The sequence below is a fragment of the Mustela lutreola genome, chromosome 5 (assembly GCF_030435805.1).
Source record: "Mustela lutreola isolate mMusLut2 chromosome 5, mMusLut2.pri, whole genome shotgun sequence".
In the NCBI taxonomy this organism is placed as follows: Eukaryota; Metazoa; Chordata; class Mammalia; order Carnivora; family Mustelidae; genus Mustela; species Mustela lutreola.
In genome coordinates, this window is record NC_081294.1 from 88,161,457 (window position 1) to 88,175,633 (window position 14,177).

At 38.5% G+C, this 14,177-nt stretch overlaps 1 long non-coding RNA gene across 1 annotated transcript in view; it reads left to right on the top strand.

The window, feature by feature from the left end:
* Positions 1-11,786, top strand: part of LOC131831384 (uncharacterized) — a 52,520-nt gene extending 40,734 nt beyond the window's left edge. The window contains exons 3-4 of the long non-coding RNA XR_009353626.1: positions 9,968-10,115; positions 11,594-11,786. This is a non-coding gene — a long non-coding RNA (uncharacterized LOC131831384). The remainder of the gene's footprint in view (positions 1-9,967; positions 10,116-11,593) is intronic.
* Positions 11,787-14,177: the final 2,391 nt, after the last annotated feature.

Below are 14,177 nucleotides of genomic sequence, written 5' to 3' on the forward strand. Positions count from 1 at the left end.
CAAATTGGGCATTCTTTTGTATGTATTTATGCATTTGTTTGTTCTGGAGGACACCATTGTGGATGAGTTCATCTTGCCCACTCAGCCAGAAGGATGACAGCTGGGTCAGTGACCCAGACAGCCATTCAGAGACCTGAGGGCTGTTTCTCATACATCTTTCAGGCACTAAGAGGAAATACAGTTCATTATAATTACTGTGCCTCCAGAGAGCAAGATAGATACAGTCTGCTTTTGCCTATCCAAATGAAATTTAAACATTTACAAATCACAAAGCCTTGTTAAGTTATGAGTAGGAAGTCACTGCAGAACTGTACCTGAGTAATGAGACAGGTCAGGACATGAATCAGTGAAAATGATACAGATATCTTAGTGCTGAAATTTTAGGTAGAAAGATGTGACATGGATACACAGCTATTGTGTAAATATATAGGTCTAGAGCCCTTAACAGTATCTTTGGTTTAAAAAAAAAAAATTACATATGCCCAGACTGAAACCTTGTAGGTGCATGATAGTAATAAGGATGTCTTATTCTCTACCTGACTACCCTAAAAAAAAAAAAAAAAAAAAAAAAAAAAGCCTGTATGGGTTTATGCTTTAATTCCAACAAAACGTTTCTTATCTAACACATTCTCATTCTTTAAATTTTTCATTGGTCTGATATAAGCCATTAATTGCACTTGATATTCAATACCAAAAATTAAAAGTAGTGTGAACCTAAGAAAGGGAAGGTGCTTATTTCATGAAACCTAAGAGTTCGGCTATAAATTTTAAATCTGCAGAACTAGGTAGCATATGAGGTTTTTTTTGTTTTGTTTTGTTTTTAACAGAATATATTCTTTTCTGTGTTTTTTGTCTAATGACATCTCAAAGACAGCCACCATTTGCATGAAAGTGTCTGCAGTTATTGTCAGATTGCAAAAATGTCCTTCTCTGGGTTTGGCCCAACAAGTACAAATGAAGTATGATTACCACAATAGAAAATGCGACATTTTACTTTCTTTTAGTTTTTAATTACTTGAAGAGGTTTGAACAAAAAATTTGCTTGTGAAAATAAGGTTTCTTGTGTAGTGTCATTTTGATTGAGAACAGACTGTCTGCCAACTAGAAATACCTAAGCCCCACCCAAGGGTAATCATCACTTTGCAGTTGACACAGTGTTTTACTGGAAAGATGATTATCTACTTCAGGGAACAGCCTTTTTAAAGTGTGGATTGTACATGGCCTTATGTACAGAAGTCCAACCATTTCAACAGCCTGCGATTTAAAAGAACTCAAGTAACGTTATTAAATCAAGTGCAACTACCAAAGGCACTGGCTAGCATTTGGCAAACAGGGAGAGAAGTGGGCATATTCTAGCTTTGCAAAGACTTGGCTATTCCATTCAGGATAGAAACTTATAATCAATTTATAAATTTATAATGGGGGAGATTGTTATGGATATAGTTCCCCCCGTCCACACTACAAAACAGAATCTGGGAGGAGAGCTTTTCAGATCTCTTAGAAATAATGAGATTTCCTGGGGATGGTTTCTTTAAAGCAAGGAAAGGGAAACTGGTTAGTATCCTCATGGATTGACTTTGGCAAGCTCAGGGGCCCTCGCTTGCCAGGGACCTTCAGCATTGCCTGCCTGTGCAGGCAGTTGCTGACTTCAGTGAGGAAATAAGATAATGCCTACAGCAGGGAAAGAACCAGCTCTTCTTTCTTTCTCCCTTCTTCCTCTGTTTCCACTCCCTTCTCCTTTCTCTACTTTCTCCGTTGCCAAGAAAAGCATGTGCATGAGGCAAGAATAAAGTAACTCTGTGACCGGGGTGAGAGTGGCCATTGTGGGTGTGGATATGTTAGGGAAAAAGAAGTTGTACAATACTAGTGTCCTAGAACCTTGCTACTTCCCCTTCAACCAGAAATATTCAGAATAAAACATCTGTTTTAATCCCTAAATAAAAAAGGTAATTGCTGTACTATGCAAAGTACCCAAACCCACCAAGAGGACACCTTCCACAATGGGTCCCAAGAAGAGCAACCTTGTGAGATATCAGCATGTAAGTTTGCATCTGTTAAACTCTTCTTCTGAGCTTAGTTTAGGTGATGGGACCCTGTGTCTCAATATCAGAAGATCTGGTCTTCATTTTACTTTCAACATATCTTGTGTTATTTTGATTGTGTTTACTTAAGACATCGTAAGTGTTGACAGTGGATTGAGCACTCTGCAGAGCACCTCTGTCCTTCCCCATCTGATGAGCTCATATGTTTGTTGGATCACAGTTTGAAGACCTGACTTCATTTTGCCATTATGTGACCTGGGGTACATTTCTTTTGTGTCTATGTGATCAGTCACGTAGTGTCAAAGTTTTTAAGACATTCATCACCAACTCTTTGATTCCATGAAAATTAAGTAATATTAATTCCTCTCTTTGAAAATTAAATAATTCTATGGGGTTTTATTATGGGAAAGTCCTATCAGAGACAAATTTGTGAAGCTAAGGGGGACACAAAGGATCATGCGAATGGCCTAGAATTCTAAAGGTACTCCATGAGGCAGGAATTGATGCCAGATCTGGGTTTTGTTATCCAGATCACATGTTGCCCAGTATTCTTGGAATCAAAATTCCTTAACATCCAAGTTTCTAATGGTGGAATGTCAGGTCTGACAGGTGTGACTGGAAGAGGTCTTACCTGGAATTCCGGAAGACCTACAAAAAGACAGCTGCCTACTCCATCTAACTGAAGGGTGCAACCCTGCTTTGCAGTCCTGCTTTGCAAGATTATGGTGGAAATCAAAGCTCTTTTGTCTGCAGTGAAATCTGAATCACTGGAGAAAATGTCTTTGTCAAGAGGTGTCTAAGGACTCATCTTGGTGACCAATACTCATCTGTTTTGCAAATCCTGTTCAAACTAGAAGGTTGGGGAAGAGCTTATTACCATATTTCATGTTCTTCTTTTGAGTAAGCAAAAATTGGGGAACATTAGGTGCAACCTCCTTTCTCTAAGCATTATTTCAGGGAGATTGCTAATGTGATTATAGTGGTTACCTTTCTATTCCCATGTATACACCATGTTACACCCTGTGTGAAGACCTAAAAACAATCATACTAATAACATTTTATACAGTTGGAGTCATATTTTAAATGCTTTAGAGAATCTCACTGTTTAAGAGAATCTTGCTGAAAAACTTTTCTCAGGAAGGTAGAGGATTCCCTAATTCATCAGTTTTTCCATTTTAGATTTCCTTGTGTTGTGTTTTGGTTAAAGGGAATTATTAATACTGCATAGACTCTACACCTACTCTGAATTTTACTCAGAGGATGACTCCAAGATACACAGTTTCTTATGTCAGACTGGAAGCATTTCTTTAGCAAATAATTTATGTGAAAGATTTTCTTGGTTTTTCCTCTTAGGATTTTATTTATTTGTTTATTTGACAGGCAGAGATCACAAGTAGGCAGTGAGGCAGGCAGAGAGAGAGAGAGAGAGGTGGAAAGCAGGCTCCCCGCTGAGCAGAGAGCCCGATGCGGGGCTTGATCTCAGGTCCCTCGGATCAAGACCTGAGCAGAGGCTTTAACCCACTGAGCCACCCAAGCATCCCAGTCTTTCCTCTTCATTAAGAAATAGTAGGTAATATTGGCAGCTATATACTATAGTGTAACTACAGAAACTTTGCAAAACTAAGAGAGATTACTCAGTGCAGTATCAGCACAAGGGCACAAGGGCGGGGGGGAATTAGGGATTGGAATGTGGGGCTGTGGCTGGAGGATGAAAGGCTGGGAAAGGAGGACGGTTGGAAGGATCTTTGTCATGGGGAATCCAGTGAAGAGCAAGGGTGCATCTGGGCTGAAGGTCACAGCAGAACTGGAAACATGTATTTTCCATCTAAAATTGTAACCATCCTCTTTCATATTAATGTATATCCATAAGTGAAGTGATATTCTTTCTATTGATGAAAGAATGTTCTTCCAGCCAGCCAGTCTTGTGACCTTTGAGTCATCCTTGAGTCAAAGATGCATGGAATTTTAGAGCTGGATAAAGTCTTAAAAGATATATAATCCAAGCAAGACCACACAGTTCAAAGGAAAAACTGAATAGTTTTTACAAATTCAGTTTACAAGCAACACAGCCAGCCTTAATGCTTAGTTTCCTAAATCCCTACTGAATGTTTCTTCCACTGCTCTACCTGGCTCTTCCCTTTCTTTCATCTGTTCTTCAGCCAGATACCAAATCCTACCGACTCTTCTTTTGGAACTTTTCTTACCTCTGTATCTTTCCTTTGCGGATCAACCTAGTCTAGGCTCTGCTTACAGTTACTTCCTAAAAATGCTCCCTGTCTCTGGTCTCTCTGCTCTAGTCCATTGTACTCACCAGAATTATTTTAATCTTCCTCAGGCATTAATCCCATCATGTTTCTCAAGAACCCACTTGTTAAAATCTGACGACACGGGATAATAAAAAGTGATTAGATTTGGGGATCAGATAAATTTGGGTTCAAATCCTTGATCTACCCTTAAATTTAGGTGAGTTATTTAACTTCCCTGAAATTCATTTTCCTCATCAGTAAAATGGGAATTATAGGTATAAATAAAAACCATGAAAAATAGTGGTTATTATAAGAATGGAATGGCCTCGGGTATATTACATTGCCCAGCAAATAAAAGATATTAAAAAATGTGAATCGCCATTCTAGAATTCTCACCTGTCTGCAGTGTGACTCCTACCTACCTTCAGTCTTGGCTTCCACTGTCCCACAGGACAAGCTTTTTGCCTTAGCCAGTGGGTGTGGTTCCTGAGCACAGTCTCGTTCCCTGGAGTTATCTCCACTTCCTGAAGATGTTCATCTCCTTCGTTTGTACAAATCCTTCTGTTTCATGATAGCCTGTCTCCTAGGCTCTCATTCCTGTTTTCCAGGAAAAAAAGGCAGGGGATATGGGGTGTTGTGTTCAAACAGAGGTGTAGGAAACCATCCAAAGTCTTCAGCTCTGAACTCCCAAACAGGCCTCTCTTGGGGCAGGGACCTTTGAACCCATGCTCACCTGGAGTGTTCCAGGTCACCGCCTCCACTGGTGCCCCCATGCTTGCTGCTGTGCTATGACAGACTCACTTCCCAGCCATTGGTGCTGTGTGACACTTGGGGCACTGTTTGCCCAGGTGACATCCTTTGATCCCCAACATGGTCCTCAGCACTGCTTTCCCATTGTGTCCCTTGTTCACAGTCCTATCTGATGACGCTAAATAATCCTGGGTGACTTTGGCCTTTGTGGATGACTTAAGAATACAACATATGCTCCTCAGATCTTCATGCTATCAGGTCTAGGTACATCAATGTATCTAAAGAAAAAGATGGTTCCAGGTGACACAACCCTGAATAATCTGTAAATGTCTCATCATCCTCTTGCTGAGGCTTTTGGTAACTGTTATTACACCACTTTTATTAGGCTTGCTTTCCTAGTTTGTCACAAACCCTTCTCCTTCCCTCCCATGGTTGTAAACTCTAGGGCTGAGCTGGGAGACTGGGAAGCACTTTCAGGGGCTCTGTTAACCATCTCATACAAATACCAGGGTATCTAAATTCATGGAAGGCAGTTTTCTCCTCCTAAGCCACATTCTCAGCCCACCTGGGATGTGTCAGGAAACTAGGACGTCCCTGGCCCCCGTTCTCCCCTTGTGAGTTACTTAAGCTCACTGTGCTTTTGATAATAACTCCCAAATCATGGAGGTCTTGCCCCCACAATCTAGTTCATCCACATAAAGTACTTCATACTACACATGGATGTGTACATTGTACCATGAACAAAGATTTCTTGCTGAGGAAGCAAGAAGGGACTAAAATCTAGCCATATGCTATTCCCTAAGCCTGAGCCTGGATATGGGACTGTGTCTGCCTAGAGGATGAAACAGGACCTTATGTATGTATGTATTTATGTATGTGTTTATAACTTAAAAAATGTTTTAAAGTATAATTGTCATACAATTTCATATTAGTTTCAGGTACACAACATGGTGGCTCCAGTGATGCCGTGCTCATCACTATAAATGTACTTACACACATACAACCATCATTACAATATTACTGTTTTCCCTGTGCTGTTCTGTTCATCTCCATGATTTATTTATTCTGTAACTGGAAGTTCTTAACGTTTAATCCCCTTCCATTATTTTACCCATCCCCCCACCCTTCCCCTCTGGCAACTACCAGCTTGTTCTCATAATATATTTATGAGTCCGTTTCCACTTTTTGTTTATTTGTATGTGTTTTGGTTTTTAGATTTTACATATGAGTGAAATCATATAGTCTTTGTCTTTCTGTGATTGACTGATTTCATTTAACACAATATTTTCTGCATCATCCATGTTGTTGCAAATGGCAAGATCTCCTTCTTTTTGATGGACAAGTAATATTCCAGTGTGTATGTCTAGGTCTGTGTGTCTATACACAGCATATCTATGTCTGTTCATCTATCAGTGAATACTTGGATTACTTCTATATCTTAGCAACAGTAAGTGATGGTTCAATGAATGAACATAAGAGCACATATTATCTTTTCAAGTTAGTGTTTTAATTTTCTTTGGAAAATACCTAGTAGGGAATTACTGAGTCATAGACATTTCTATTTTCAATTTATTTGAGCAACTTCCATACTGTTTTCCACAGTGGTTGCATCAATTTACATTCCTACCCACAGTGCAGGAGGGTTCCCTTTTCTCCACGTCCTCACCAACAGCTGTCATTTCTTCTCTTTTTGATACTAGTCATTCTGACAGGTGTGAGGTCATATCTCATTGTAGTTTTGATTAGCATTTCCCTGGTGATGAGTGATGTTGAATATCTTTTCATGTGTCTACTGACCATCTATAGATTATCTTTGAAGAACTTTCTCTTCAGGTCTTCTGCCCATTATTTTAGGCAGTCTTTTTATGTTGAATTATTTAAATTATTTAACACCTTATAAGATATATCATTTGCAAATATCTTCGTCCATTTAGTAGGTTGCCTTTTTGTTTCATTGGTGGTTTCCTTTACTGTGCAAAAGCTTTTATTTTTATATACTCCAGTAGTTTATTTTTTATTTTGTTTCCTTTGCCTCAGGAAACTTATCCATAAATATGTTTCCAGGGGCAAGGTCTAAGAGATTACAGCCTATGTTTTCTTTTAGTTCCATGGTTCCAGGTCTCACATTAGGTCTTTAATCTATTTGCATTTCTTTTGGGGGAAGTATCTTTAAATCTGTACAAGAGTACCATTGCTTGTTAAGCCCTGTGCCCACCACCTGAGAGGCTTTTTCTAAGTTATTTTAAGATTCTGTATAGGCCAGTGCAGGCCATGGGTGGACTTAACACAAGCCCAGTAAATCCTAGTTACTATAACTATTACTGACACCAAATATTGACCATCCCCAGAGAATATCTCAGAACAAATTAATAAGATACTAAGTATAAACGGCTGTAAGTTGATGGAAACATTGAGCATGCAACCAAAGGAAGCCATTGTAATGTAATTAAACATTCTCTCATTGATCTTATTTGTATTGTTCATGTGTATATTGTTCATATATATATTATTCAGCAGAAATAATTCCTTGGTATAGTTGACCTTGTGCAAACCTTAAAAGCAGAAATCTTCCTTTAAAAGAAAGGCTCTGCCTTATTTTTACTTTGAAACATAATATGTCTGACTTAGTTATCCACCACGTTACATAGTATAGTCCTATAGGGCTCTTTGTAGAGTAAGGATGAGACATAGTACATATTTATTTTAGAGGTAGCATGATGTTTTATTCAGAGACAAACAAGGGGAGGGGGGAGTCCTTTCCTCCCCATTGTCAGTGCTGTACAATGAAATTCTCAGACATGACATCATCAGTTTCTGTTTTCACAATGAGGAATCTTAGTCTATAGAGCTGGTCTGGGGAGAATGAAGAGCATATGCAACCAGTAGCAGAAAAGGTGAGTTTAGCATTTAAAATTTTTAAACTCTACAGACCTATTACTTTTTTTAAAAAGTATCCAGTTGTAATAAACTCTGGCAACTGTAGAATCTTTTTGTGAGAACAAAGGGGTGCTTCAAGTGGTAGGTTTAAAAAAAAGCAAGGTATTCAGTGTGCTCTAACTTATAATAGGTGATTATAATAAAAATATGGAATACTGTATTCCCACATGAGGCTTTGTTTTAGCTTCAAAGAAATTAAAGTATCAAACAGATTTAAAGAAATGCCTAAAGTTAATTGTTTGTGAACATTTCTAGGTAAATGGTACCACTTTCAGAGTAGCTAAAGAAAACAGATACAAATATTTGATCTTCAAAAAGTGCTATAAGACATTCAGGGTAACATACACTTTCAGAGTCAAGGATTTGGGGAAACGTTGAGGGACTGACTACAAAGCTGCAAGACAGGTACAGATGAAGCACGCATCAGGGGATAGAGACTTCAAGTTTACTGTTCACAGTATGTACGTGACTTAAAGAATATGGACCCCCATTCTATGTGCATGCCGTTTGTGAAGAAAACTCAGGAAAGAAACACTAATATCAAGAGTATAAGTTCCTCCAAGTTATTGAACAACAGATGCCAATGCTTTCTGCAAATTGCACAAGGGTTTCTATTTACTGTATCCTAAGAGCATCACAGAAAGGCCACAGGTAGGTCACCTTTGGGAAATATCAGTACCTGTACCAGGAATGTATTTTTCATAAATACAGAGAAGAAAAATATTATATCAATGATATGTTAGTAATTAAAACATCCACCAGTAAAATATATCCATGTAATTCATAGAGCAATAAAGCATAGCCACAAACTAACATATGAATTAGATATTCCATCTTACTCACTAAAGAGATGTAAGATTTAAGGACTTTTTTTTCCCTATGAAATAGGCTCCAGACTTCTTAAACCTGTCAAAGTTGGATGAAACTGCTGAAGCTATTGCGAGCCCAGCAAGCTGCATACACACCACTGGCAGGATTAAAATTCCACTCTGTCTCTCCGAAAGGCATTTCGTAGTATGTAAACATAGCTGTAACTCTAGTCCAGAAGGTTCATTTCTAGTAATTGGTCCTAAGAAAATATTCAGAACTAACAGAAGCGTGAAATGTACATATAATCATTGTTCGTTACTGTGTTGTTTATAATGGCCAAATATCAAATCAAGTAAAATATCCATCTACAGTGAATTGTAAAAAATAAAATATAGTTTGTAATATAGTACAATATGATGCAGACACTAAAACAAATCATAGTTTAAAGACTGTAGAAGAGAGACTTGTTCACTTCATAATGTGAACCCTTGGCAGGATACAAAGCTGAATGTAGGGGCGTCTGGGTGGCTCAGTGGGTTAAGCGTCTGCCTTTGGCCCAGGTCATGATTTCAGCATCCTGAGATCAAGGGCCATACCAGGCTCTCTGCTCAGCAGAGAGCCTGCTTCCCCCGCCCCCCCTGCTTATTTGTGATCTCAGTCTGTGAAATAACTAAATAAAAATATTAAAAAAAAAAAAACGCTAAATGTACATTAAGATTTTAAGCAGGTGAGTGGGGATATAATGCTTATGTCTGTCTCCATATGTATCTAGGAGGTCATGCTGTTAAGAGTTAACAGTGATTAGCTCTGCATGGTAGAATTAAAAAATTATTTTTTAATGGAGAAAACATGCAACTATCCTATATGTCCATTGAAATAGTATGAAATGTTCCTAATTTGGCAGTGAATGTATTTGCTTAAACACTTGTGACTACATCAACTGCTTGAGCTGAGGAAATGCAGTCACTATAGCTCTAAGCCACTTGAATGGATTTGAAGAAACATTGGTGACCTAATAAACAAAAAAGGTGTAGCGGGAACCAAAGTGGAAAATCAGGGTCCTAGACACAACCTTATAGCATGTCCTCTCTAATGGGACACATGAAGCCAACCTCAACCAAAAAACATTAAAAACTGTGGGAGGCTAACCCTGACTAAAAAGATTCTAATGTCTCACTACAGAGTCAGAAGCAGAAAATGAGGAGCCATGTTCTTCTTGACCTCTAGGTGAAAAGGAGAGCCATTTCTTTTTCCTCATTTGAGCACAACAGAACTCCCCTGTACATCTGCCATGAATACACCTGCTTCAAGCCACAGAAACTTCAAGAAGGTAATGGCTTAAGGTTTTATTTTCTTTGCAGAACATGTCCAGCAGCCCATGGTGGGTCTTGTATCTCCACGGTCTCAAGTACCTGGGCTCCTTCTTCCCTTCTGGTTCAGTCATTTTAGCAGATGGCTCTCACCCTTGTTCTTCTTGCTCAGTGGTTGCAAGATGGCTCTATCCAAGCAGAAAGGGCAAAGGGAGACGGGAGAAGGGCAAGAGTCATGTGAAAGGAAGCTGCCACCTTCAAGAGCTTTCCCATGTGAAAGGAAGCTGCCACCTTCAAGAGCTTTCCCACATAGCAGGAAATATAAATCCTTATTGGTTAAGGATTACTGGATTTTCTGTTCTGCATTGCCACTAAATGCTTCTCTGATTACAAATAGTTGATGTCCAAAAGGGCCTTTCTGAGAATTCTCAACTAAGCCCTCCTGAGAGAACAGAGTCTAGCAAAGATTATGCAATATCATGTGGTTATTGCAAGGACTGTCCACTTTTTCTTTTTAACCTGGACTCTGCTTGGGGTTGAATGCTGGCTGTTACCCTTACTATTAAATGATTTTGGACAATTTTTTTGACTTATCTAGAAACTTCCTCATCTATAAAATGGGAAACACAGTACTTCTACCTTACATGGTTTTTATGAGCCTTAAATGAAATTATGAATGTATCACATTCAGCTGGTGTGCCGATTTAAATTATTGATAGCTGATTTATAAACTAATTTTAATAGTTATCCCAGTTCTCTATTCTGTAAGACACCCAGTGTTTAAGGAATCACAGGTATCCTGGTATTAAGCACAGAATGAAAAAAATCTATTTTGGTTTTCTATGAAAGAGTATTTTTAATACTTTATATTTGGAAGCTTCATCTTTTAAAATTCTGCCTCCTCCAAACCTTATTCACCTGGAAAATTGGTTTTGCCTTTCTCACCTTGAAAATAAATCTTGGTGTCCCCGTATTTCCATGTATCCATTTCTACTTCATCTTCTTTACCTTTAGCTATATTATTCAATAATAAATTATTTAGTCAACAATATTCATTGATCATCTATATTCAGCAAAATTTTAAAGGAGCTAAGGGGAAAAAAAAAAAAAAAAACTAGAAGCATTTTCATTCTTCCCTGAGAAAGAAACCAGAATTCAGTAGATGACTCTTCTACCAACAGAGGTTGGCAGTCTGACAGCTGACATTCCAGGAGTCTGACGATTTTGAGACCAGATAGTTTTATAATTTATAAATTTGTGGAATTTTAGAGTGATGTACATTGCATACACTATATATTGCATGTAGCTCATCAGAGATCTGGGGCATTGCCTTATAATTACCATATTACTACAGTAAAATGTATTAATAGTCACCCTAAGAAGAATCAGTGCTATAAAAAGACTCACATTAATTGAAGTCAACTGTTGCTACTAAATAATTCAGACCAAGTGAGGTTTTGTCACCAAATGAGTCACAAAAATCTTTTCACTTTTTCAGGATTTTTGAATTTCAGAATTGAAGAAAAGGCATCGTAGACTTTCTGTGAAATGTCATGCAATCTAGTTAGACAAACAAGCCTGAATGGCTTCTCTCTCAATAGCCTTTTGATTATATAAACGAATCAAAAAACAGACATGTATGTTCTCAGACCCCTTTCCAAACTGTAGAGAATAAACCAGAAAGATCTTTAGAGCTATCCAGTATTCTGTCCTGTGATTTCAAATTTCAACTTTGGAAAATCCCAGCTACCACAGATTGGAGGGAAAGCCTGTGCTTTTTTAGGAGGAGAATGTGTAAATAAATGGGACAGAGATTCTAGTCTTAGTATTGTAGAAGAAGTCAAAGAAATATTTTTTCTTTCTTATTTATGGTTTTGAGATTGTGGCTTCTTTGAGTAGAGCAGTTGGCTGTGGAAGCCTGAAGTTCTTTTACATGAGAGATATGTGTCTATTCTAAGTCAGACTTAAGTAAGTAAAGCATTTGGGTAAAAATATGTGACATCGGACTTTTCCTGTGAGAATATCATAAAAGAGGGATAAAGCTTCATTGGCCATCTGAGAGGAAAGGGATATGGAATAAGGGAAGAAGGGAGCATTAAGAAAGACCCAGGGATACCAGTGATGTCTTCATAATCACCTTCGACCAACACAGTTGAAGGCAGGATCATCATGCTTTTGAAGGAGCATTCCTTCCACCCAACATAGTGAGTTATTACTAATGTTTCTGTCCCCTCACATACTCCCGGAAGTAGTTTTTCTACATTTCTGTAGTTATAGTTTTAATCCGGAATAATGAGGACCGCTGCACAAGTTGCCTCTGAAAGACATCCAGTTGCACAGATAGAGCGATCCATTATTCCATCTATTAACTCTTAACTACATTGACCTTTTTCAAGGTCGTGACAAAAATAAATAAATAAAAAGAGCAGAATAAGTTCATGACCAGAGAATGTCAGTGCTAGCTAGTGTCTTTCTCAGAATTTCCCAAATAGTACCTCTATAAATAGTCACCCTCTACCCAGCAGAATTTGATTTGGAAATTAACAGCTGCCTCAGTGAAGAATTTTAGCCCCACAGGAAAAAAAAAGTTTATTAGAGAAGCAGCTGTTAATTGCACTACTGCACTTCCCAAATGTCAGACTGCTTCTGAACCACAAGAGACTGTTCTTTCTTGTATACAAAATGGCCATTCCAAAAGGAGAACATTACATCCTTAAGGTGACTTCAGTGTTGTTTTAAAATACAGTCTCATCATATAAGTCAGTGGAACTACAAGGCCAGCTCCCTGCTGCAGTGACTTGTCTTCAGTGCTCTCAGAGTACTAGTGCTAGGTTTCTTCTATTAGTGAATCCACACACGGCACTTTCCTTTTCTTTCCTGCGGTTTTGCCCACCCATGGAAGTGGAGACAGCACACGGGTCCTAAGTACTTCCTAAGCCATTACAGGTGTCTGGGCGAGAGGCTGCCTTTCTCTTAATGGTAGAAACTGTGGGAAAGCCATCACCACAAGGTTGCTATTCATTCTCTGTAGGGAATTCAACATTTAAATGTTTCAGTTTTATTGAAAATGTGTCTTTTTATTGAGAGATTTTAATTGCTTTTTAGAAGAGGTTGAATAAACCACTCAATTTTTATTTGTGCGAATGATTCTTCTTTTTCTCTCTGCGCCTCAGAGTTTAGGGTTTGCTCCATTGTAAATTGCTATTCATATCAAATAATAAATGATGAAAAAATAGGAATGGGATACATTAATACACTTTCAATAAACATGTGGTGAGAATCTCTTATGTGGCTGATGCTGTTTTAAACTTCGAGAGTTTTATGTCTAGTAAGAGAGCTAATCCACATTCATAAATGGCTACAATGTAAAATTTTATGTAAGAAGTTTCAAAAAACAGGTATATAAGGAGGGTTTAGAGAAGTGACTGGCACAATAATGAAAGCAGTCAAGAAAAACGTGATGTATTTTGTCTCTTGTCAAATTGGAACACTTTCTCTGTTCTCTGTGTAGTTCCTCTGCATCATAGGGACTAAAAGGCTGGGAGCAACATTTCCATGAAACCCTTGTTAGTTACATTTTGGGAAAGATTCTGTCAATGAGAGTCTTACACAGAACTTGGAGGCAAAGGAGACACAAAACCATATTATTGTTCCTTTGACAGCAGTAATCCGATGTGTGAGCTACAGCATAGTTCAGGGCTTTTTGTGACTTTTGGCATTTTCCTACTTGCATGCTCAAGGTAGCTGTGAACATCGATGGCAATTTCCCATAGTTGTTTGAACTTTCTGATTCTGTGAATGTCAGTGGCAAACCTAAGAACTAGCAGAGGCTTCCCTGACCTTTGTTTTCAACAGTCCTTTCAAGTACCTGTATCCTTGTGTTAAATCCTTTCCTACATGCACTTCCCACACATGGTCCCCAAGCTGACTTTGTGGCATTGAGGAGGCTTGAGTATGGGAGGCTGAGTGGGAGGTAACCAGGCTTGTCTCGAGGTTGGTGTGAGCACCACTTCACCATTTCACCGTCATTGGTATCACCGTCATCATTGCCAGTATTTACAGGGTGCTTGCTGTGGGCCAGG